A 24927-nucleotide genomic window follows, 5' to 3' on the forward strand; every position below is an offset into this window, starting at 1 on the left:
TTATGTTGCAGCCAAGCCTAGCCGAGGCAGTCGCCGCTCACTACGTGAATTTTTTCAAATACTTACATTTTAAAATTCGTGATATTTTTCGAATGGAATGTCCGAATCGAATAAATAAAACAAGTTATATCAAGGTATTGAATTAGTCTTGAATATGAAGTAATTCATTTTGATAAGGATAAATACCAAGGTACAAATAAAGAGCTTTTACAGAGGCGGCATTTAAGCGCCTTTTTACTACAGACTGCATTGTTCTGCCATCAGAGTCGATATACGAATAGGAGTTAAATTCCGAATCGGACTTCATTTGAACCTTCGGAATTTTAGCTTCGAAATCAAATTGGATTAGAGGGAAAAATTAGAAAATATCTAGCTCGTAATTTTTGGTTTGAAATGTGTGAAGTTTTGCCGAATAATGAAAGCAAAGGTTTATGGACTCCAGTGTCCTTTTCGGAAGAATTACCGTCACGAAAATTTAATGAAATATTGTAGTTTTCAATTTACGTTTTCGGTACAAATATTTCTTTTTACTAATTTTAAACTCAAGAAACTCAGCACTTTTGCAATACTCAAAGCTTATCGATATGCAGAATAGTTCGGATATTAGATACAAATCAAAAGAAAGTTTGCGCCCATCGATATTCTTAAATTTAATTACTCTGAGGCTTTCGGTAAATTATTTAGAAATCTCTTAAGAACTGGAACCAATTGCGAGAAACACCAAAAATTTTAAAACTAGAAATAGTGTTTTTTATTCATTAGTATGAAACTATCTACGCTACTAGAGCCAAACCTATGTATATAATTAGTCTAGGGATACAAAAAATGGTTTTATCACAAGGCTTCATATGTGCCATACAAAAATCATTTACGATTGCCGCCTAAATATTGTATCTAACTTTTTTCGTTATTATCAGTTCAATAATATTGTGATTAAATGGTATGCACAAAAATATTTAAAAATCCTCACGAAATCACATTAACTAGAGAGCTAAATGTAATACTTTGCCAAAATATTTCTAGAAATATTCAAAAAAAAATATTAGACATTTTTTATATACATATAAGGTCAATAGGCTGTACTTTCCGGATTAATTATTACCAGATAGTTGATTTATCTATCTTCTTGAGTTATCTGATTAGTCACAATTACAACTCTATAATTGTCTATATTTCAATTCGGTTCGCTCAAATTTTCACAGGTTAATAGGGAATATTGGTTGATTTGACAGAAAATTCACCAAGTTAAAGGTCTCTCAAGATAAATGTATATGTATGTATATTTAAAAAACAAATTTATATATATAATGCTAAGTTGTATCCAGAATTTTTAAGAATAATTATATATTTAAATATATATGTACCATATATGGTATATGGTAAATCGATTTTTTAATCTTCAGTAAACATATGCATCCAATTATACACTTACCTTTAAAGTATTTGCTTTGCAAATCCTCTCCGACATTTTCCGACAGGTATGTCACGCTGATAGCAAGTACACACACATGCAAAAAGTCGCACACCATCGTTATTCCGTGTAATTCGCCTACATCAACTGATTACGTCAACTTCAGAAACACAGCTTTATTGGTTTCAGTGCTGAAGGGTAAAACGTTATTGGGTTTCCATTCCGCAAAATCTAAAAGTAAAAGCACTTGATTTCTAAGAAAATGAAATTGTAGATATATTTAGAACCTAATCACCTAATTTTGTTTTTTGGATGGTAAAGTTTTTGAGTGCATACAAACATATTTAGCTGGCAACAGAACTTAAGAATTTATTAAGGTTTTGTGGTTTTTATACTTTCAAGGCTTTTAGGTGAAAAGCCGAGAAGTTGTAAATTTAAGCTCACCAAAAACGGTTTATATATATATAAATATCAAAGTTTTGAGAGGTTTGAAATACAGAATATGCCGAGTTTTTTGACTACTTCAATTCGTATTACGATTAATATGGATCAGACGCATGTTATTGACAAGCTGGTTCAGGTCGTTGATAGTGAATTAAAAACCTATCAGAAGGCACCATTATATGGGGAGTGGGCGGGGTTATTGCTGTACCAAGTTTAATTAAGATATCTTCATATTTACTCAAGTTATTGCTTGCAGACGGACAGACAGACAGTCACCCGGATTTCAACTCGTCTCATCATCTTGATTTATATATATATATATAACCCTATATCTAACTCGATTACTTTTAGGTAATACAAACAACCGTTAGGTGAACAAAACTTTTATACTCGGTAGCAACATGTTGCAAGAATATAAAGAACAGTAGAGCTGCCAAAAAATGTTTAAAAAAATTTGAACTGAGACGACACTATCGTAAAAAAAATTTACAGTCGTCTAGCATCTCAAAAAACTACGTGCCTCATATCTGGCATAAAATATACTTGTACTCTAGCACAGTTTAACGTTATTAAATCGCAATCCGAAAGAATTTCTACAAAGTTGATGCAATACTATTAAAATCAAATGACATTATTTTGACAACATGTATTTTTGGAAGCCGAGAATACACTGTTAATTGTAATCAACAAAACCCTCACATATTTAGCTGCTGAATTGTATCAGAACCATAAACAACATGTACAAAAAAGGCAATACGAAATGCAATCCTTCGACACCTACTATTTATATTGTTTTGGTACATACATACAAGTATGTATGATTAAGTTATCAACATAGCACATCAACACGCTACAACAACAATAACAATGGTAGCAGCCACTTTTTAACGCTAAAAACTTTGTGTGTCCTTGACCGACAAAAATTCCAAATTGAATTCCTGATTAATGATCGAAGTCGTGCACCAATTGGCGCACAGAGCGCGCCCACCGGCACCCACTTACATAACACATAAATATGTACATACAACATGCACACTGAGCCGTGCTCTGCCACAATACAAACAAAAACAAAAACGAAAAAGCACAAAATTACTAAAAATACTTAGAATGGCAATTGAGTTGAGAAAAGTTGTGGCGATTGCGTTGCAATGAGTAGTTGGTTGTTGCAACCAAGCGCCAAACACCAATAAATATAGGTCAGCTTCCAGTTTGCCGGTCGGAGGTATTAATAGACACATATTTTTTATACATAAATAAACAAATATATATTTTTGTATGTATGTACTATGCAAATGTCTTTGATTTATGCACATAAATGTTTAACCTTCTAACACCTTAACGGTAAAAAGAAAATTATTAACATGATATAACCGGGATATTACCAAAGAAACACGATTTCGTTCTTTCTACTTTGTTTAAGTTCCTCTCACTCAACACCTATAAAACAGTTTTCTCAGAAAATCAACATGTCCAGAACCACCAAGTATCTAGAACTTCTTCTACAAATCGTATTTCAATCTACATTCTCAGAACTACAAAAACATCTATAATTCAAAACTTTATCTACCTTGGAATTCCGTAGCAGAGACCCGTGACCGTACTGAAATCTTTAAGGCTGACACATCTGTGGATATACATATAGGTGTGGATATATATATAGGTCTTTAAGTCTTCGCCAAATTTTTTTTATTCTATTATATTACGTATTGTATTGTTTAGTGTAAGAAGATTTTACGACGAGAGAGACCCGAATACTCAGCACTTTTTCAAACTAAAAACTTTATTTCGTAAAGAACGACCCTTACAGGTTCAAATCACTTCTAACTCTTACAATTTGTTTAAAGAGTTTAAGTCTCTTCGTGAGGTGAGATCTGTAGAGAAATGAGTTCAAAGCGAAGCTATTACTTTGTAGTGTCAGAGCAATAAAGATAGAACTATAGGTTAGACTAGATACAAACCTTTGTAACTCAAAACAAGAATAAAAAGTGTGAATTTCGACTCGAAGCATTAGGCAAGAAACACAAAACAACAACAACCAGAATATTTTTGAAAATAGTAGGAGAAAATGTTTCGCTTTTTGTGTGTGTTGTGCCGTTATGGTTTGCAAAAATTGAGTAATCTACAAATTTCTAAACCTGCCTCTGAATGACTGATGAATTTTTGAGACCTTTTTTTGTATCAGAAACTCTTATTACTTGAATTTGTATTGTACCTAATCCTCTCCGTTATGGCGTGGTTGAGGAAATCAGATTCGAACGGAGAAAAGAAAATAATTGGGATTAGCTTTAATTCAAAAATAATGAATTTTCTAAGCTAGCTATCTAAAATAAGGTTTTGGTGTTATATTGAAAAAAGATTTCAAATTTAAAAATATCTTTTGTGTGCAAAAAAAATTGTTTACTAATACAACTTAATTGAAATCTCATGCGCTACTATCCAGACTTAGTAATTGGAATCATATGAAATATCCGTTAACCGTAATAGTACAGCACACATGTTCGTACAGAAATATTTGCATGGAAATAAGTACTCAATATAATCTCAATTTGCGGCAAGCAAACAACACAAATACTGGGACGACGTTAGCGCGTACTTCGGCGACTGGTTGACCGGCCCCCAAAAACAAAAAGGAGCAAAGCAAAGCAATAAAACGTGCGAACCAGCGTTGAGTGAGAGCGGAAATGACCGAAAGTTTTAAGGAATGGAGATGTTAAAAACATTGCCAGACGGTGTGAAATATGTGAAATGCCGTCGGACATTCATGAGGCCAATTGGGTAGTCAGTACCAAACGAGTAAGTGCTGCGCCGACACGTGCCAAAGTGATTACAACAAAGCTGCAAACTGCGTGAACCTATTATAGACAAGAACGGTGTTAAAAAATGACCGTGAACAGCGACAGATGATTACATCAAAAGCAATGAATTTACAAACTTGTATGTTGAGCAATAACACAAGAGGCTAAGCGATGTTATAGCTTAAATTAGAGGGTTTACATGCTTTAAGTCGAAACCGAATTTTTTTTTGGATTTAGTGAGTAGTATTCCCGAAAGGTTGACATTAAATTTGGTGAATCCACTTCCATTAGAATAAACTTTTTCTATAATTTTAAAGTTTCCGGAGTGTAAGTTGAACTTTTAGTCTCTCAGCATATTCTTTGCCGAGATTGATTGTTATCCACGGAATTCGAGAAGAACTATTTAAAAATGTTCAACCGAAATTCGGAGGACCTAATGCAAATGTAGACAAAATAGATTTCTATAAAAATTAGTCAATTATTAGTCAGGGCGATAAGCTTCTCCAAGTGATGAGTTTCAAAAGTTGGTCAAATTTTTTCGAAGATGCGAAGATAGTTTAAGGGATGTTTAAATCACATTTATCGACTTGAAAATATTTCAAGAATCTGTCATACATTAATACGTAAATCATAGTGGTCCTATATCCGCGGTTCCGACAAATGAGCAACTTCTTGGAGAGAAAAAGACGTGCGCAAAATTTCTGATTGATATATCAAAAACTGAGCGATTAGGTCGCGTATATACAGACAGACAGATAAACTGCCCATTATTGAAGATATTCTGCTGAAAACTATGACCATTTGCCTGATTAGTAATAATATAAATCCAATAAAACATACTCACATCAGTTTGTAAAAAATTGGTTTTATGTCTAAAGACCCTCCACAAAACTTTGATGAAACATTCGTTGTCTCATATCGGAATTAATGACTCAAATAGTGGCAACCTCTGACAATTTGGTAAACAACAAAAGGCCAGACATAAAGCATGTAATAACCTACATATTTTCAAATAAAAAATACAACAAGTACATTTATGACTTACAATTGTTGTTGTTGTTGCTGTCAGAAGCCAAAGCCATCGTAACACAAGCGCCGACTATTAAAGAAATAAATAAATGAGCCAGCTCTTTGAAACACAGAAATAGCAATAGAACCAATTATTTATGAACATTTGTATGTATGTACATATGTATATATATATATATATGTATTTCAATGCTGGCAAATTAATGCAACAAGCTGTGGAGCATGTTTCGCGGCAACAACGAATGTTTGCTTGTCGAATTACCACCACCACCAGCGAAGTGGGTTGACGGGCTGTCAGGCGCGGCAAATCGGCGTCAATGTGAGCGTCGCTAATGTTTAGAATGCTGAAAATGGCACATGGCCCAAATGGCAGTGAACCCTTTTTACCGTTTTTGTTTTGCTTTGCATTTTCTAATCAAACACAAATAATAGAATAAATAAAAATCAATATATTTAAAAGAAGGCAATAAAACCGCGACTTCAGAAACACCGGGCGTTGATAGTCGTTTAGCGTCCGCACATGACAAGCGCCATTAAAAAGTGTTATACAGACTTACATACATATGCATATGCACATGTTATGTATTACTTATGTAAATATAGTCATATAAAATATGATGTGGCGCTGAGTTTAACTGCCTGCACATTTTACACTTGTTGTGATAATTTGAGGGGAAATAAATTCAGAGTTCCTAACGGTGAAATGCTTGGTTACGCAATCATATGCTCGTACATACCATATATGTATGTATGTAAAGTAGGGTAGTCCTTATATCTGAGTGAAAAATTTTACATCACATATATATTTTTTTTAAACTCAACCGCCACGCCCTAACAATTACATATACGTACTTATCAAAAAATTTTAGAATTATCTTCTTTTTTTCAAGTTTTTATAGAATATTCAAAATTTTTAACTTCTAACCATTTCATATTAAAAATATCATTATAATTTTCTACAGTAAATTCGAATTTAGAAGCTAAGTTTGCTATAAACATAAATTTGAGTTTTTGAAGAATCACTCTAATCTACGCCAGCTAAGTACTTATAAAAACTATTAAAGACATGTATGTATGTATAAGCATGTACTTTAAGCAACACGCTATTTCAATGAAATCTATTAGAAATTGCGAATATTCAAAATGATCAGCGAAATATCCTTATCTTAGCTGACATATTGAGTGACTGAAAGTACATACACCATATACTCATATGAGTATAATAAACACAAGTCGTCACAAGTCGTAAAAATGCAATATATTTATTAAGAAACAAAAAACAATGTTAACTTCGGTTGCACCGATGCTAGAATACCATTTACAGTTTTACAGTGCTAAGGTAAACCAATCTGAAAAATTTGTTCATGCCAAATTTCGTAAAGATATTTCGTCAAATAAATAAAAGAAGTTTTCGATACAAAAACTTCATTTCGATCGGTCAGTTTGTATGACAGCTAGCTATCCGATCTGAATAATTTGTTCAGAGATTGTACCATTGTTTTCGACTATCATTTATGCCAAATTTTGTAGAATAAAAAATGTTTCTTTACAAGAATTTAAATTTGATCGATCAGTTTGTACAGACAGACGGGCATGGCTAACTCGACTCAGCTCGTCATGCAAATCATTTCTTTATATATGTACATACAATATATTATATAGGATCCCCGACTTTTCCTTCTGAGTGTTACAAATTTTATGGCAAACTTAATATATATCTTGTTCAGTGTGTGTTTAATGTAAACAATTGGCAACCTTCGCCAAAAATATATCTAAGTATATATAATTCTATCTTCTTCAACATTATCAATTCTATTGTATTATATTAGGCATATGGAAACTCCGTTCACAAATATATTCATTTGTAAGTTTCTTCAATGTAGTTGTAAAAATTGAGTTTTGAATACAATTCGGTTATCGATCGATCTCTTTGACTTTGAAGGTCTCCCTTATCGCGGTTCCAAATTTGGCAGAATCGTTTTAACGATACTGGGACCTATGAATAGTGGAGTATTATGACGTCGTAACATTTCCATTAAGAATTTCCGCATTTGTGAAATATCTTGTGACATATACTTTAAAGCATCAAAGAAAGTCTTGGTTTTACAAACCAAAAAAAAAACAAGTGTTTTGAAGAAAGAGTCCAGCTTTTTTCATATACACTACTTCAGACTCCATCTGCCACCGGATTTTCCTTTTTTGCAACTAATAATTAATCAGACGATTTAGAAGTGTAATAATGTCTCTCGTGAGCCAGTTAGTGTTATCCTAGCCTTAGATTGTTTAAGTAAATTGAATAAGTGTGTTCTTAGGTATTTACTTTGTTTCCTGTTTTTGTCACTAGATCACTAGTCAAGAATAGAACTTGATACTTATTTCGGGAAACATACAAAATTCCGACAGACCCTCGGCAAGAGAGAGTCGTGTCTAAGCTTCTGACAGAACGCTGTGGCAACACTTTTTGCTCGAAGGTAAACCCAAGCTCTTTCGTTTTACGTAGATTCGGCTATTTTGGGTAGAGTATCATATAAAAATTAAAGGTAGAAAATTATAACGGTAAATCCTATACATATATGTATGTACATGTAATATATAAAATAATATACACATATACATACATAGGTATTTTTGTTTATATATTATACTTTCCGTCAACGTCGACAATTAATCAATTAGTGAATGATTTCATTAAAAATTTGTGATTATTGTATTAATGGAGGGAACGGTAGTTGATTAATATGTATAGCTGTATATATGAGTATACATAGTATATGTACATATATAACAACCCATAAAATGCGCGTAAGCCACTCAAAACTTTTGAATGGTTTGCTTTCGAGAGCGTCAATGGTATTCCAGTTTGAAAATGCCGACACACAGATGCTTTTTTTTCAATTTATGGCTGATATGTATGTATAAAAATGTGTATGTAACATGTACATATACATATACATACATGTTTATAACTATAATGCGCTTAAATGTTAATTTGTCGAGGTCGTCTGAGGTCGTTTCAATTTTATTGTTGTTGTTTTTTATTAATTTATTAGCGTACTGCGCCAGCGCCACGCCCCTCCTTATGCCGGTGGGCCAGTCTAGGTTGAGTAGACGCGCACGAACTTTGTGGTCTCTGCGGCCGGCAATATTTGACGTTGCGCTACATTTTAATATTTTAATTATCGTCGCTTTTGTGTACGTATGTTATTTCATTGTTGTTGTTGTTGTCGCTGACGCTTTATTCATAATGATATGGCGGGCGAAAGAGGTGGTCTATTAGCATTTGCAAAGCAAGCAGCGCATGGTTATATTTGTGTGTCACTCGCGTGCAAGTGAATCGCTGCCGCCCATTAAACGCTGGCACGCGACTTTTCGATAATTCAATTTTATTAATTGCTTTACGTTTGTTTACACTTTATTGTTGTTTTTGCTGTTTCCCGTTACGATTTGTAGTTCTTTATGGGATTTTTGCACTCAAATACATACGTATGTATGTAGTATACATATGTATATTAGAGTAAATATAGGTGCGTACATATGTATGTATGAAAGTCGCTCCGCTCAGCTGTTGCTTCATATGCTAGAACACATGTTTGTTTCTATGCAGGTATGTATGTTTGTATTTCTGTATGAAAACATGAATACTTACATACATATGTCTGTTGTCTGCTCTTTACAGCATTGTGCTAATTGTTAATTTCGTTTTCTCATTTGTTTTTGTTCTCCATTTGCTGCCTCCTCGGTACGGTAGTTATGTCATTTAATTCTTTGTCATGACGCCTAATGGCATTAGTCATTAGTTGTGGTTGCACTTGTCCACACATATTGTATGTGCTTTTATTGTCGCGAGTAAGTTACACACGCACAAATTTACTTTTGTATGCCTGTATGTTTGCATGATACAATAAATACACCACTGTTGTTGTTGTTGTGCGATATATTATTGGCATTGTTGTTGTTGTTGTCGTTTGGTGTTTTATTACCATTTTATGGCTCACGTTCGACCTTCGAGAGCAGCGCTGCCGGCCGCATGACTTTCACCGGCGGCGCACAGCTGTCAGCGTTTTGGCCTTTTTGTCAGTTCATTGCGACGACGCCGGTTAATTGTCTCGCTGCACGAACTACTTCAAGCAATTATTTCGGTTTCTTCAATGAATGCATTTCTTATCCAGCACACTTCCTTCTGAAAGATGATTGCTAAGTGTAAGCGAAATATAAGTAGACATTTCTCACAGTGAAGCTTTTAAGCGAGTTTTGAACTTAAAATGAGCTTAAAGCGAGTCCTCTGAAGTCTCTTTAGTGAGCTTCTGACTTGAAAGAGCTTTAGGTTATAGTTCCATTTAAACGTCTCAGTTACGTTTCCTTTCTCAAAATAAGTTCTATTCCGCTTGATCTTTAGTATAAAAAATAGATCTTACTGTTCCTTTGGTACCAACAATAAGGCTATCAACGAAAACCATCTCTCCACGGATGATATGACCTCAATAGTATAGTCACAAGGCTTGAATTCACTGGACTATGATTAGCATTGAACTCGTTCAACTACCGTCAGAACTTAAACGATCTACCTCATCTAAGTCGCTGTAATCCAAAGAAACTATCGAAAGGTCATTCACTCGCACCCATTAGGGATGATATATTAATAAGATCATTATGTAATGAAATCAAGAATATTTATGTCAAGAATAAGACCGTACCCAATCCAAACATGTCAACAACAAGAACTTTCACCATCCTACAAGAATTAGAGGGACACACCACGACTCCGCAGCACATAGGTTTGTCATTAATAAGAAGTTGTTTTCCAATAGCAGTATCTCCTCTTCAGACCCTGCAAAATTCATTACGTATTTTTGTCATAAATTCTGTTATAAGGAAATAAAATTCATCAGCTGCTAGGAAACAATATAAAGTTCATAAGTCCCTGTAATTATCGGATAAAGATATAGCGATAGGAGAGTATAATTAGCTAACTATTTAGCTATGCGAAATGTCTTCTAACCGTAATATCGAGGTAAAATTGATAGTCTTTCTAATAGAATGAATTCCTCGGTAAATTACTTAATTCTGAAATTTTTGTTGTTTGGTAGCGGCTTAAAACCGTTTTCATAACGAACTGAGGGTTAAATTCTTTTGCAATATTACTATTTCAATAACAGAACACGGTCTTTTTTAGATTTATTCTCCTCATTCAATATAGCCATATGAAGCTATTGACCATGCTGTGCACGTTGGCGATATCGTCGACTGATAGCTCGACTGAAGTTCTGCAACAATTGCTTAAAGGAATTCGATATGGAAATCGTCTTTTCCGAACCACACTTTAGTATGAATCGAGTTTCAATGCTTTTAAAATGAGGCTGCTCAATGTTTTGAATGAATATGTGATGGCAAAAGAAAAATATTATCGGAGGAATGTTTAGAAAAACGCTATCTGTTGCTAAGACGATATCCGTTCCCAGTCCGTAGACGGACTCGAATTATATCGGGACAAAAACTGTTAAGCCGACAGCATTTCTCAAAACTATTTGCGAAATTTTTTCTGCCATCTTATATTATAATTACATGTGTAATTTTATCGAGACATTTGCTCTTCTTCTTGTCTTTCATGTACCGAAGATTTGAGCTGTATAAATGTTTTGGAAGTTTTCATCGATTATACAGTTAAAACCACACTCACTCAGATGGAAATTGCTTGGAGCACCATATGTTACTGGTGAGAAAGCGATTTTTGGTACCAAAACCCTAGCACATTACTTTATTTCATATCTCTTTGAACCATTTCTAAACCAACAAAAACAAGTCAGTAATTTCCTGCTGAGAATTCCAGTTCTTTTTCTTCACTTGCCTTGTCATATCTTCGCCGCCCATCCGTGCGCCAAACTGTCTGTCATTTCAGCGCTTTATTGTCTTCTCTAGTTTCAGCATTGGCACGCGCTCTCAAATATGAATGGCCTTGCCAACAGCCAGACAATAGTTTTCGTATTCTCAAGTGAGGGCTCAATGATGAAAGAAACACCACGAGTACGTAAGGATTAAACGCTATAACAAAAAATAATTACAAAATCGATCGAGTCTTTAAAATGCAAGTTCACCGACAACCGATTATTTATTGTCGACGCGCAAACTCGCTCAATGGAAATTACAAAAATATAAAAGAACATACGAATAAATAAATACAATAAATAAAATGCAAAAAACAAAGCAAATAAATCTGCTGTTATGAGGTGATTATCGATTATGATTATCGGCAGTGAAGACCAAGTTGCCGAGCAAGCGTTGAGGGCACGTCATTCGAAGAAGGCACGACATCATAGTGAATGAAGTCGGCGACAGAATGAGGACGATTGCGGCAGCCGAGGTGTGAAGAGGGAGACATACAAACAGGCCTACATAAACTAATTGAGGCAATCAAATAAAGTGAAATAAAAACAAATAATTTAAAACGAAAGCAAAAGTCAGTCACCGCGAGCAATCAAAGAGAGTACACAGACACTCGCACACATGGAAAGGCAGAACCGGCAAAGGTAACGCGACAGAGGACAAGCATGCGGCAGCAACAAATACAACAATGTTGTAATGGCAATAATTGTGTAGCGAAGAAAATTTATGGGCATGAAAAAAGCGACGAGACATGAAAATCGAATCGAATGTGAATGACACACAGAGAAGGGGGGGAGTTGAAGCGCGCGAAGAGTGTGTGTGTGTGAGAGAGTATAATCGCAAAAAAGACGCAGAACAATGGCTCGCAACAACAACAAACAAAATGTAAACAAATTGTAAATCATCATTAGTAACGGCACAATAAAAATAAACCGCAGCAGCGATGTCGAGCGCACAACAACAGCAACAAGTGTTGCCATCGCCAGCGCGTAGCCAGAACGACAAGTCCCAGCAACAAAAACAAAAGAAAAACATGAAGAGATTGACAACAACGACTGAGTTCGATTAGCAGCGGCACAAGGTGCCACAACAACAACAGCACCAGCCATTTTTATTGGCATGTGGCAACGTCATGACCCACAATAACGTCAACGGCAGTGACTGCATTGACAGCGAAATCGTCGACTTTTGGGCATTAAACAACATCAACAGCTAACAGCGTTTAAATGATAGCGGACAGCGTGGGCAAGCAATAATAGCAACAACAGTTATGACACTCTAGTAACCCAGTGAGCGTTAAATTGATATATTCTTAATCTTTTTTGAAATTGTGATGCTTCAGTTGAAATACAGTTTTGGTTTTTAAAACTTCGTATATTCCCTAGGTGCTACCACTTAAGGAAGTACTGATTAATATCCTCAGAATAAGCTTTGTTGAACCTAGCTCCCGGGAGATGGTATTTGCCCCTCTAACCATTATTTATGGTAAATTTCACGAGTATATTGGGCAATCGTTGCGTGCTAGACTGTTAAGACGAAAACGAGGACATCGTTGTTGTTCCATACCAGTCGAGTGAATAATGCTTTCAAGCAAGTTCTAACTCCTAAATAGTCGCTTGATATATGATAATAATAAAGCCTTAAAAACATTGTCCTATAGAACATTTTAAAAATCTAAATATACTTAGAGAATTGTTAACACCTGATATTTGGCCAGGTAATACTTTATGTATGTAGTTTACAACCCGTATAGGTAGCTATTCCTTTGCTACTCGAAGTCGGCTTCATAAGTTTGACATGACTTGGCTAAAATCGATTTAACATCAACAGCGCCAAACAAAAAGAACTCCAAATTGTATTAACTATCGTGAGCTCTTTATAGAATTACATGAAATGCTATGAAGATTATAACCTATAAGTACGATGCTGTTGGATTAAATTCATATAAGGAAATCAGTAAGATATGATATCGCGTTTCAATATACTGATTAGACTAGAAACCCGTAAACTGTACAGCGTTTTTAAAAAATTTAAATAACTATGAAAAGATATGTTTCGACAACCAGAATTTCAGAATTCGATTGCTGGTATTTTGGGGTTCCAAACTGAAATGCCTGTAAAATCCGAGCGACATATCAGAGATGGGATCGTGTTGTTATCATGTCCAAGAAAATAAGAGGCCTCCCTTATTAAGAAGCAAACTAGTTCTTAGTAAATTGAACTAAAGTGTTCATTGGGATATTGGCATGTAGACAACACAACAATAACAATAGGCGTAACTTGGTAATATACCCCCATAGATGTGGCACAATAAATTTTTCTTTCGTAACATTATCCATTCATAATATCACCTCTGCTGTTGCAGCAACAACAGAAAAATTATAAAAAGAATATGTATAGAAGCAAAAACAAAAGCAAAGAAGGGACAGCGACGTCAGTGCTTCATGCACGTCATTTTAATCAATGTTAATGGCTTGGCGTTATTGTTATTGTAGCTATTTTTGTTTTAATAATTTGTCAACGCTTAGGCTTCAGATTGCCCTACAGCGATTTTGTATACGTATGCACGGGTGTATGTGTGTGTGTGTGACGGAGCACAGAAATGGTTTTGGTGGTTGACACACTTGTTGTACTTGGCGATGTCCTTGACAGTTTCGATTTTTTATTACATTGTATTTACCCTTTTTTAAATCGTATCAGTTGTTATGGTTGTCATCAGGTGTTTGTCGCAATGACGGAGAATACATTAACCCCTTATCTAATTGTACGTGGTAGTGACTGTCATGTTTACATATTTATTTTGATATATACATTAGGATTGGAGCGTTCTCAATAGTAAACGGTTAAATGAGATGCTTATTTTTGAAAGGAAAAGATAATAATCTCTCTCACTCAACATAGTTCTGATACTAAGAGATCAAAAATGCTTCTGTATTTGTTGTAGATTCCAATTCCACACTAAAAAGTTTATCAATTTTCAAATTCAGCGAAAATCTAATGCTATTTTATGCTAGAATGAGTAGACAATTGAGAAGTTCTATCTTTTCGAAGCTTATATGACGATATCATCCGATGGTTTGGCTTTCGCGAACAAAATAATTCCACTAGGCTTGAAGCATCGAAAATCCAAAGAGTCAATTCTGTTTAGATTTCGGATTACTACAAAATCAACCACTTTAATGTCTGTGCATTTTACGTTTACGAAAAAACCGTAAGGGGCCATTTTATAGAGCATTCAATTTCCTACAAAATATATATATGAAACGAAATATGTTTTCAAGTGGTTGAAAGCGAGTTGAAGGAGGACCTTCCCGTTACAATTAAGAGCTCATACTTGAAAACCGTTTCTTAGAGGTGTCTTTCAACCAATCTTTCAGAGTATGACGCGAAAAAAAAACTTTTTTTTTGATCCACTCTAATGTATGTATATTTTATATCTAATACTACTGTTAGCATAACACAAAATGAATCGGTGTCTTACACTTTTTTTTTTGATTATTTGAATCAATCGCTTTAAGTCCCAAGTTTGTTGTTTTATACCTATGCATTTGTATTTTTTGTTTCTTTGGGCGGAATTGTAGGTCATTGGTGAAGGCAAAATTATACAGCAGTACAAATTGGTTAGACAGATAAAGGAATTCTTTATAGACAAAGTTCATATGTACGAGTATATAAGCTTTTCTGTTTTCTATCTCTCCTGTCGTAGAAGACAATACAGTATTATGCTAAAAAATCGATTATCCCGCTCTTTCGTAAAAATTTTAGTGACTGCATGTAATTACATTCAGAATGCTTGTACATAGTTTCGTCTCTCTTTTATGGAGTCTCAATCTTGTATAAAGCACAATTAGCTTTCAGTAACTCTTTAAGGAAGAGTGAGTATTGATCATAGCTGATATAGATTTTTAGATAGAGAGAACAAAATATCCCAGCAATGATTTATGATAGTGAATAGATAATGTTTCGTTGTTGATATAACTATAATTTCCAACAGTTAGGTGAGAGCCAATACGTAAATCAATAAATGTTTACTCGAAAAATAGATATACTTGTATAGTGGGGATGTGCTCATTCAAAACAAGATTCATTCGTCTTACTTACTTTTTTTTTAGAGAAGAAAACATAGATGACTTACTATTAATTTTATAGTATGTTTGACCGGAAAATTATTAGGTGGTGACCTCATAAACGAGGAGAGGGAGTATGACATTTGTGTCTATTGTGAATGAAATACATTCTACTAATTTTTGCATTCATCAGTCACAGTGTTGGGAATATGTTATATCATCTGTTGGTATAAGACGAGCTCTTTTTTATCTAGGCGTTGTGATTCTCTTTCTCTTATTGCCATCATCTTGTCACCTGATTATTGTTTATTAAACTGCATTTTGAAATAACTCGTGACGCTTTAGTTGCAATTTTTGGCTTCGTTTCTTCGTTCAAATTTCGTGTTTCATTAACAACGCTCGGATAGCTTTAATATATTATTTTCAAATTCGTATTTATTTACCAAATGTAGCGTTTATAAATATTTCACTTTTTTCACATACAACAGACATGAGTTCGTTTATCAGTTTTATACTTGACGTTCCCACACGGTCGCTCAAAGATAGTGCTTATCTCCAGTATGTACATTTACGATTACGAATTCTCAAATATTAGAGTCTACATGCCCACCATATAACTTTTGTGAATAATTTTGTATTGTATAAAATTTTAATAGTTTAATGAATAAAATTTGCATACTGTTTGTGTGCCAACTTTCTTTTTGGCGATTTCCATAATTAGATGTTGGGAAAATTGAATTTTATATATTAGCTTGTTTATTATTTTATTAGAATCCAACTAATATTACATATTATTGAATGTCATGGAACAACTTTCGTCAATTTAAACAATTCTGATAGCTTCTATCTAGAATAATTTGAAGTGGTTTGATAATTTTGTTTTCTTTTTAGTAAATTTTTATCATTCACGTATATTATATATAAATATAGTATTTATATATATCGATTGATTTAAGATTTTAATCATTTAACAGTTCCATTTAGTATACGCACACTAACAGATCTAACAATTCCGGTATTTAATTAACTTAAGAAAAATTCAAACATTCTTGAAAATTGGTAAGACAAATATAAAATAAGTTTTTGCTTGATCGAGAATTGATCCAAAACAGTATTCGGGTTAGACCCCATAGGTCATAGATTTAAGCAATCGAAGAAAACTTAAAACCAGAAAATAATCCACTTTTTGGATAATTTAAGATAAACTAAATCAAACATAAGTTGTCCTCCCATGGCGCAAACGGAAGCAAATGGGCCCCAGTAATTATCTGTTTTACAGAACAAGTAAATACAAGACAAAAAGCAAAGTATTAATGTTTGAAAAACTCTGAATACACCAAGCCAATGCGCGATCCAGGTACTGTACAGTACATGTATATAATGTTTGGCACAGAAAGACTTCTGGGTGTACACCACTTGAAAACAAAAATTCTTAGGTCAAACATTTTCAACTAAAGAGTTGTCTCACAATCAATGCGTTCAAAATTTAGTCATGCGATTTGAAAAATGCTTAGAGAATATGTTTAAGAGTATTTTTAGTCTATATACGAGGGTTGTTTTGCATATTTCGGAATTAGAAAACAAAACCAAATATTAGTCGCCGAAAATAGTTTTTTAGTTTTTCACAATTTATCTCCAAAATATGCGTTCTGAATGCATCAGCCGCCTCTTTAGGTGTCGAGAAACGTTGACCTCTTCGTTTATTTTTTACGTACGGGAATAGAATAAGGGATTCGGTGCTAAGTCAGGACTATGCGATATATAACTCATCTAATCGATGCCTTGAGTGCTCAAAAATGCAGTTGTTTCAGTCGAGGTGTAAGAGCTAGCGGTTGGTTTTTCTGATTTCTTGAAAGACAACTGGTAAACAGATGGTTGTGTATCACTCAGAACTTACTGTTCTGCGTTGTTCTAGTGGTATGGTTGCCATAAGTCCAGTTTTTCCAAAAAAAAAACAGGCAGCCAATTGCTTGAAGGTGCTTGGTGCGCGAACAACTTTAGTTGTATTCGGCTCATCTTTAAACACCCATACAGTCAATTGCTGTTTACTTTTGGGCTCTTACGCGTGAATCTCCGACTCAGCACTTGTCACGATGTCATAGACATGTTTCGAAGCACCGCTTTTTCGTTTTTTAACATTTCTCTCGACCAATCGCCACAACCCTTTTTTTTTTTGAGCGATTAACAAATTATGTGTGATCCAAGCTGATTTTTTTTTACTGTCAAATGTACATGCAATATTAAATGTATGCTGGTCTCAATAATGCCTACTGTTGTCTTAATCTCATGATAGGCGATATGATGATCTTGCAGTATCAGTTTGCGCTCAGCATCAATATTTTCCGGAACAACCCCTGATTTTGAACGATCTTCACGAAATTCGTCATGGAGAATGTTCGCCATTTAATTCAGTTTTTTGGCCGAGATTAATATTTAAGTTACTATAAACAGCACAAATAGCGACGGCATGTCAAAACGTTCTCAGTATGTATAATATTAAAAATGTCAAACTATACGATAAAGTTTTGAGTTGACAGACTGCAACACCAGACTTTCCCAATTGCTTGCTTGGCTAAATGACTTAGCAACAACTAAAGGGTAGGGTGAGAGATGACATTGTTGTATGTATTATGTAGTTATGTTTTGTGTTAGCCTACATGTCTGCTATTTGCATCTACTAAAAATTAGCATAGAAATAAAAAGCAATAAATGCGAATGAACGACCTTTAGGAAACAAACACACACACAGCCATAGCCGTCAAGTAGGAGCGCACGCATAACTTTGGGGCCTTCGACAATTTTTATTGCTCAATTAAATAGTTTTTTCTCAGTTGCTCATACTTGTAGTAATGTGGATGCTCATGTTAATGTGTGATGGCGCGTGGACATTGACGCCGGCGTTGTTGTGTATGACGTACACAATTTCATTAATAAATATTTAAAAGCTTGAGCCGGTAAAGTGATGTAGGATCTTACGCATTTGCATACATATGGTATGACTGTATTTGTTTATTTATTAATATACATATGTATGTATAAACATGTGCTTGTCGTCAATAAAAAGTACTGTCTTCAGACTAATTTTAACCTTCGGGTATAGTTTATCTGTTGCATTCTGCGCAGGCAGATTTTGAATGTAGATACAGGTTCAGAATAATTTGGACCACATGCGAATTTTTTAAAGAGTGTCAATATTTCTATATACAAGATATATGTACATACATACTTCCGACTACTAAATCAGCCAGCTTCGCCCTAGTGGAAATGTTGGACGGCGAAAGTTAATATGATGCTTATGATTTGTATTAAGATATAAAGAAAACAGTTATAAGCTCAGATCCCTACCGGGAGACGGGCGAGTGGTAAACAGCTGCAAATTGCACTCTAACTATAAACTCGAAAAGTCTCTCAATGCCTGATCTGGAACAAAGTTTGAAATGAGAGTGGTCAAGAATCCGACAAATCCAGAGCAACTTTTGATAAATAAGAAGCGAAAGTTATGCACTCTGAAGGATCAGATGATAAGCTCATTTTCCCTTAAATCTGATTTTGCCCAAGTGTGACACGATAACGAGAGGTTAAATCCATAATAGTGTGCCAGTTTCTTCGTTGAACAAGATGGCGTCCATTAAATATATCAATCGAAGTCATCTACTTATATTATAGGTATAAATATGTTACACAGAGTGACACCAGCTTTTTCTATCGAAGATTCGGTTCAAATGATGATATTAACTTCCTAACCTCACCAACAAATAGCCGGTATATATTTATTTGTACCAATGATTTATGAGCAGCGCTGCGCAGGCGCTGCGTTCGAGTGCTATTTGGAAAGCAGTAGAATATTAGATATCTGTTCCAGATCAGTTTTTTTTGTGTTACTTGTAGTGACCAAACTGCACTCACAGAAATGGAATATAATTCCTTTAATTCTGAGATATCCGGAATATATCGTAATCAATTTAATTTAGATAAGCGTATATTGTTGCCAACTATTTTTACGACCAAGATTCAAAGATTCATGGCGTACCAGTTCTAAAGTTTAAAAAATCTGCGATACTTACCACAGAGTTAAATTTTTTTGCAGGTTGTAACGAGACACTTATTCATCGGGGTGAATGGTGGTACTATGAAGCGAAGTGTCTCCTTCCTTCTTAAACTTAACTTCAGAATCTTTTCTGGTCGTATTTGGTAATTTCAACATTTGGGTTTGCAATTGAAAATTAAAGATACTCTACAATTATGATATATTTAGCTGGTCTATTTCGAAGTTGAGCAAAACTCTTCGTTAATTTTATAGTTTTATAAGTCCCAAACTCAACACAGTTATGCAAGATTAGAATCATATTATAATAAATAAGGCAGTAGAAGTAAACTTTTAATCCTTAACTTAATAGTAAAAGTTTTGTGAAATAAATCGTCATGCATGGGTAAACGTCGAAGAGCAGTGAGCTAATTATTTGAGCACTACCGGTATACGATGAGCACCAACTTAGCATTTTGTCAACTCATTCCATCGCTTATTTTGCTATGCCAACACTTAATCCCATATTATACGTATGTATGTATATACCAAAACAATATTGACCAATGAATTTAGGCAATAATTTAAATGTTATCATTATTCCAATATATTTTTACAACCTTTTATTTCACACGAGCACACACATACCAACAGTTGGTGCATAAATTGAAGTTTATTGACAAAAAATTTAAACAAATTGAAAGTGAATTAAATCGCACGTGAGTGACATTTAATACCTCGGCGCTGCTCACGTTTTGCTAATTATTATGAAACGTTATAAATCCCAACACACACAGACATACCTTAATAATGCAGTGTGTTTGTGTAAAAAAAAAAAACAGAGGCAAAAATAACAATGAAAAATTTATGGGTTATTTAATTGAAACTGGTTTTTTGCCGGCAATTGTGGGACTTATATAATATACATACATACATACGTTATTATACTCTCGCAACATGTTGCACAGAGTATAATAGTTTTGTTCACGTAACTGTTGTTTATATCAGCTAAAAGTAATCGAGATAGATATAGGGTTATGTCTATATAGATGATCAGGATGAAGAGACGAGTTGAAATCTGGGTGACTGTCGGTCCATGCAAGCGATAACTTGAGTAAAAGTAAGATATATTGATGAAGCTTGGTGCACGTATTCCTTGGCACTCAAGAGTGGGTTGGTCTTGCAGATGGACGTTATCGGATCACTGACACGCCCACAAAACGTCATTAAACGAAAACCTTTAAAGTGTCACAATCAAGCAATAAAGATACAAAATACAAAAAAAAATACAGTGGGGATTCGAAATTGTGGGCTGTACATTTTTTTACAGTGGGCGTAATCTCGCCCTCTATATGGTTTAATGAACATATCTTCCAAACCACTAAAGCTATCTCAAACATGGTGGAAAGAAGTTTTTTGTAGCATTTTTTTCTACACTATAATAATAGGGAAATCAGATAATAACCACGCCCACTCCCCATATAACGGTTATATTGAAAATTACTAAAGGTGCGATAACTCACTGAATAAAAGAGCCACAGTATCTCAGGAGCTACTTAACCAATTTCAACCAAATCTGATGTGTGAGGTTTTCCTATTATTATTATTACATACTATGAAAATGGACGGACTCGGTTTGCAACCACGCCTACTTCCCATACAACAAATTTTTAAATTTCATATGATTCTTTCACTTTACAGTATACGAATCAAACATTAATGAAGTTATTAGGGTAAAACTTTACACAAATAATGTCTTCAGGGTATTTAATCTAATGCTCAAAAATTGTTTAAATCGGACTATAACTTTTCAATGATATAGACACCAAATATATGAAAACCTTATTTTTTACCGAACATATCAATCAATCTTGGAGATCTAGTATTGAAATTAGGAGAGAACATTTTTGTGAGCAACAGCATGTCCTTGTGCCACAAATAGATAAAATCGGGACAATACTTCCCTTAGCCCCTAAATACCTAATATAAATATTTTCGAACATCCGGTTGATGTTAGATTTGTTATATATATAAGTATATCTCTTTCTAATAATAGTGTATCTTCTTGCCTGTGATCGCAAATAAGCGATGCAATACTTCCAACTTTTAATTAACATATATGCGAAAATGCCGTATATCACTTTACCATGTAAGAGTATAAATGTTCGGTTATACCCGAATTTAGCCATTCCTTACTTGTTGATATTTTTAGCTATAACGGCATATAGTTTTATTATATTTATGCGTAAACGCCTGTGTGTGTATGTAGATATAATTAGCATTAATTTTGTAAATTAGCGGTTGTTCGATTGCTCTGACTTATATTTTTTCCATGTATATGCTTAATTTCCATTGAATTCGCCCTCAACGGTGTCGAACACCTCTTGAACTTTATATTTTATAAAAAATATTCAGAAACTAAATGTCAATTCGCGGTTTTGTCTTCTCCGAATGTTTCTGACATAACGACCTTGTCTTAAAAACAGATTTTACTTTTGAGATAGCTAAACGCTGGGATGCGAATAAAAATGTGTCCATCGCTATCCTGAGACATTGTTAGTAGCACGATTGCTATATCTAGACGCTACCGTGGGCTATCTATCTTTATTCGAATGTACATAACTATCATTAAAGCCTATCCAGGCAGAGAAACAATACTTTGAGATTCGTTAATGAAACCTAATACAAATTGCGGTCATAGTTAAGTAAAAATGCGATTCCAAATCCATCGCAGAACTTCGTATACATGACATAAAAGTTTTAGCGAACTCTTCGCTCTCGGCAATGTTCCCCATTCCCTAGTTCTCTAACTATCGAACCGTATGTTAGCTATATAAGTAGTTTGGGAGAAATTAAGGTAGAATCACCATCAACAAAAACGGGTCCTTCGGGGCTTAGAAAGACCCTCGGCCAAATATTTCCATATTTAGTACTTGTTTTGCGAAGTGGAAGGAACTATCGGTCGACATATCGAAGAAACGTTTTCTTATACATATAACCTTTCTATACTATCTAGTCTTCAATTGTAATATGGGAGTCTCTGTAACATTTTGCCGGCCTTTACCGGCAAAACGCGCTCGAAGAGCTCAGGTATGAAGTTATTGGGAAGAAGTATAAGAATTTTATTTGGACATAATGATTGACCAACGGAGAACAATCCTATGTAACACCAAACGTTTCTTCAGACCGATTAACTTGTCTCTTGTCCAGAACAAAGTGGAATAGCATAAATGAAAAGAGCACCACTTTTAATTAGAAACAACTCGCACTTAAGCTGACTACCGATTTTTATACACGATTCTACTACAGTCACTTAATGACATTCTTAACGAGGTTTGTTGCCACTGCTAATTGCAGATGCTCCTGTTATTGCCGGCGCAGTTTGTGGAACAGCAAAGGCCGATCTGGTCAGGCCGGTTGGTTTGGACGCCGCTGAGCGCTACAGGTTCTTGTCGCGAGTCACCGTATTTAACATGATGCGGCTGTGCAACAAATTGCCCGATGTTGCAATAAAGCAACAAGAAGCAGTCAACGAAATGTTGTTGTAGTCAATGAAATGTTGACTTCAAAGCAGCTGCATGTGAAGGTATCTTCGCCCGGCTGCAATGATGACTGCTGATGAATTCTTCTGACCGTCACAGCTATGCAGTAAGTTGTGAAATAACTAGTTGCAACAGAACAGAGCAGCGGAAGTTGTTTGGCCAAAGTGCGACGCGCAGCAACAAATTGCATATTCTACTTGCTGTTGTTGTAGTGCCGTTTGCCTAAAAGTCCAGCGTATCACCTTCCGAACACAATCTGCGCAAAAGTATCTTTCTTCGTACATAGAATTGTGTGAGAGCCTATTTCTCAAAGAGTCCGTGAACGAAACTTGCTGCAATGTCGCACGAGTAGATGTGCAACATTTCATGGCTGTCGCCGTTCAAATGCAACTCAGCTGCCTGGCTGGCTGTTGTGAGTGCGCCAAACTTGAAAGCATGTTGTACTTACCGCTCTAACTGTCTGGCTGCATGTTGCAACCTGACGTTGCAGCACAAACCGCACTGCATTTTCGTTAGTTCGCAATAAAAGCTGCAACAATAATAACAACAAATGAATGATTCCGAAAAATTAAGAGCAAAACTGACAGCGCGTCAACGACGAAAACTGACACCGTTGGTCGGCGTGTGGAAATGTTGGCGGTGTCAGTTTTGCGGTGTTGCAGACAACCCACTTGCTGCTTGTGGGCGGCTGTTTTGAGTGTTTGATTTTTTATTTTTCCTACTTAAATAAAACAATAATATTGCTAGTTTTTATTTTCTATTTTGTGCTTAATTCAGTTTACAGTTTTTGCGTGTGACTTTTTTCGGTCTCTTCTCACCGACCTGTCTCGTCAGCTGCTTTCGCTGCTTACCATTGCTCTGAATTTCTCTTCAGCCCCTACTAACATTTTACTTTAAGCACATTCTCGTTTATCTTTGCTTTTACTCTTTCACGCTTTCGTACTTCTTTTTCATTTTTTTATTATTTATTTTAACATTTACTAATTTGTTGTTTTTGCTTTAAGCAGCGAAATATGTCAGCGCCACACACATTCAAGCTCACTTAGCGATTATCTTACCCAGTGAGAAATTTCCACTAAAGGCTCGTATGAGGTATCCTTGTGAGTTTGGACCGATTTCGTTTGTTTTTGGTATGAAGATCTCGCTCAGCTCTCTTTGTGGCCCATTGCAAGGAAAACAGTCGTGTTTGGGATCTGATTTGAGTATTTTCAGGCTGTGATACAGACTACTATATAATCATTTATCAAAAGCAGGAGAAAATAACGTAATTCAAAAAACTAACACAGGTAAGGAATTAGAAAAATTTGTTAACGCCTTTCAGGATTTTCCTCACATCTTTAGAATTTATAGTCGAATCTTCAAAAATTACAAATAATCTACAATTTTTCTTCCGAAGATATTACGATACAAGGTGCAATTCTAAATTTTATACGACAACACTGAAGAATACACAATTGAGGGATAACAATTTCAGACAGATGGCACCACTAGAAGCCGCGTTGCTTAAAAAGTTCTGGAACTTTTGAATTGTATCTTGTAAATATTAAAAGCTACCTAGTTGAGCTATTATTGATATTGATTCTACGAAATTTTTACATGAAACTATTTTTCAAAGTAGTGTGTAGGTCATCGATTATTTTTTACTAAATACTGAATATTTTTAGGTTATGTTCAAAGATTGCTTCATTCTCTGGTTAAAATATAGTTCAACATATATTTATTCAAATAAAAATCT

General features: G+C 34.8%; 1 long non-coding RNA gene across 1 annotated transcript in view; it reads right to left on the reverse strand.

The window, feature by feature from the left end:
• Positions 1 to 24927, reverse strand: part of LOC118682931 (uncharacterized) — a 48799-nt gene that overhangs the window by 22825 nt on the left and 1047 nt on the right. Inside the window, exon 2 of the long non-coding RNA XR_011396062.1 lies at positions 1433 to 1642. This is a non-coding gene — a long non-coding RNA (uncharacterized lncRNA). The remainder of the gene's footprint in view (positions 1 to 1432; positions 1643 to 24927) is intronic.

This window comes from Bactrocera oleae, chromosome 2 (assembly GCF_042242935.1).
Source record: "Bactrocera oleae isolate idBacOlea1 chromosome 2, idBacOlea1, whole genome shotgun sequence".
Classification (NCBI taxonomy): domain Eukaryota; kingdom Metazoa; phylum Arthropoda; class Insecta; order Diptera; family Tephritidae; genus Bactrocera; species Bactrocera oleae.